Below are 3015 nucleotides of genomic sequence, written 5' to 3'. Positions count from 1 at the left end.
AGCTAGCCAATCCCTAAAAACAAATGCCAAATGTCTTCTTTGATATAAGGAGAGTAACTAAGAACAGAGTAGGGACGAAGAGCAGGAGAAGAAGATTAACATTAAACAGGGATGAGAGGTGGGAGGGAAAGGGAGAGAGAAGGGAAATTGCATGGAAATGGAAGGAGACCCTCAGGGTTATACAAAAGTACATACAAGAGGAAGTGAGGGGAAAGGGAAAAATAATACAAGGGGGACTAATGAATGACAGTAGAGGGGGCAGAGAGAGAAGAGGGGAGGGGAGGGGAGGGGAGGGGAGGGGGGATAGTAGAGGATAGGAAAGGCAGCAGAACACAACAGACACTAGTATGGCAATATGTAAATCAATGGATGTGTAACTGATGTGATTCTGCAATCTGTATATGGGGTAAAAATGGGAGTTCATAACCCACTTGAATCAAAGTGTGAAATATGATATATCAAGAACTATGTAATGTTTTGAACAACCAACAATAAAAAATTAAAAAAAAGAAATCTAATGATATTTTCCAAATATCAACATGATTTTTCCAAATTGCAATCTAAATGAATTCAAAGTCTTTTTAAATTGAAAATGATTCAGAAATTTCTTGTAACTACTGATGTAATAGCAGTTAATAATTTTAATGCAAAGTCAATGTGCTCAATTGAAATCATCTTTACAATATGTCTTTTAATTTCTTGCTTTTTTAGGCAGAATACTTTATCTTGTGTATTTAGTTTAGGTATACACATAGCAAAATAACTTAACTATTTCTCTCCATTACTATCCTTTGTTGCATATAGCTATGATTTGAATATGATTTCCTTGTGTCACTATAGATTCATGTACTGGAATGCAGTTCTTAGCACGGCAGTGTGAAGTGGTGATGAAGAGTTGTCCAACACTGGAAGGTCATAAAATTATCATGGTTTCTGAAGTTGGAAGAGATTACTATACTTCTTATGGGACTCTGATTGTCCATTCCTGTGAAAGTTGTCAGACAAAAGAAAGCCTGTCCCCAAATTTCTATGCTTGTCATGTCACATTGTCTTTCACATTCTCATATAATGGACTATCACAATGGCACCTGTATTTAAGCCCTCATCAAAACTGATCTATGACATTTTCGTGCTCTTGAGCCTTCAAAACTTTAAAATAAATAAAGGTCTTTTTTGTTTATAAGTCCCTAACTTCAGGAATATTGTTATAGAAACAGAACATGGACTAATACCCATGGTAAATATAAGGAGGAAATCAGGTCCAAATTCTTTCATATCTTTGTATTAATAGTAAGAAAATAAATTTTACAAGTTATTACAAGATGAATCTGAAGTAATATAGCCAAATGGATTATCTAACATTCCTTACTTTTTTCAAGAAGTAAGACTTGAGTTGTAGGTGGATACATTTAGAAACTGTGACATATAGCTGGTCAAGTAATATCATCACAGGCTAGGAAGAGTTAGGTAGAGGAAATTCTTGGAACACCTGCATATTCTGTTATAGAGAATATGTGAGACAATTGAGAACAGGACTCTGAAATTTATTTGACAACAATGGATATTTCAGATAAATGTTGGAAAACACTAGAACATTTTTAAGATTAAAAGCCATTGCATGGAAAATTATTTTTTTAAATCTTGGTCTAATTTGAGTATTAATGTCTAAGAAGAACATTATGAAAGTTACCTTTATATTTTCCAAATAAAGAAATGTATTTTAAAAACAGAAAGTTTTGCAAGCTTTATTATTATTAACAAAATCCATTTAAGATTATTTCCTATATGTCACTCTTTGAGTTTAAGTTATATCAACTGGAGTAGAATAATGAGTAAATGACAATTTGATATAAGTAACAGCTTGGCAATGCTTGGATTTTATCTCAAAGTCAAATTCGAGCTGTAGTTTTGAGGGCTTTTAAAATTCATCTAATATTGATAAAGTTCTTCATAATTATCATTATAATTTACATTCCCAACAGCACTTACACTATTCCCATTTCTTCACATGCTCACTGATACTTTCTTTTGTCTTCTTCATGATAAACATAATAACAGAGTGAATTGTGAGATGTGAGGTGACACCTACCATGGTAGCCTGGTTCTTGGCCCACTGGAAATAGGGGCCACAGTCACAAGCCTGCTTGTTCTGGTCTGAACTATGGTGCCACAGAGGATGACTGGTACTGGGTTTCACTGGGGAGGATGCTAGTGCTGAGGTCTGCACCAAAGTCAGGTGCTGACTTCACTCTCTATTTTCTGTATCAGGGAATCTTTCTGTGATAAGAGGAAAGGTGTAGAGGAAAGATGATGCAGATGCTGGGAAACTGCCCTTCCTACTATTTTCTAAAGTGTCCTTTTTTTCTTTATGTGCTACTCCAGGCACTGTGGTTCCTCACTTGTCTTCTTTAGCTATGTTCAAATTGTTCCACATTGCACTGGGGTTGGGGCAGGAATGTTATGGAAAGACCTCTTTTCTCAAGTTTCATACATCATTCCATCTATATTTTCAACTTTTTAACATAATGTTCTTCTTTCTCACTTTTCTGCTTAAAAATTGTACTTTATTTTCAATATATATACTTTTAAAAAAATATTTGGATGCTTTAATTATAGCACATATGAAACTAAGTCCTGATCACCGACAATGTAGATCATATGCCAAAAATTTCCTTAAAGAATAACACCGATATTATTGTTTCTGTTGTTTTGTTTATTTCAAACTAGCTACAAGAGTCTTATGAAAATTTAACACAGGTGAGAGTAATAGCTATCTATTTTCTTACTTAGAAAATGAGAAAATTCAAGGGAATAGGATAGTTGGCATGACTGAGTTTAAGTCACTTTTCACTGATGTGATCAGGGTGCGATAATGGATTTTTAGTTTTCTTGGTGATCCTTTCTTATGATCAATAACACCCCAAACAAACTAGAAGCTCTGAAACCCCCACCACCACCGCCACCCATTGCCAACACTAAATGTTAAGCCAGAGTTAATCAGTTGCCACTGGGACA

This window comes from Marmota monax, unplaced genomic scaffold (genome assembly GCF_021218885.2).
Source record: "Marmota monax isolate L192 unplaced genomic scaffold, Marmota_monax_Labrador192_F-V1.1 WCK01_AAM20220418_F8-fsc00460, whole genome shotgun sequence".
NCBI classification, from domain to species: Eukaryota; Metazoa; Chordata; class Mammalia; order Rodentia; family Sciuridae; genus Marmota; species Marmota monax.
This window is presented reverse-complemented; position numbering follows the sequence as displayed.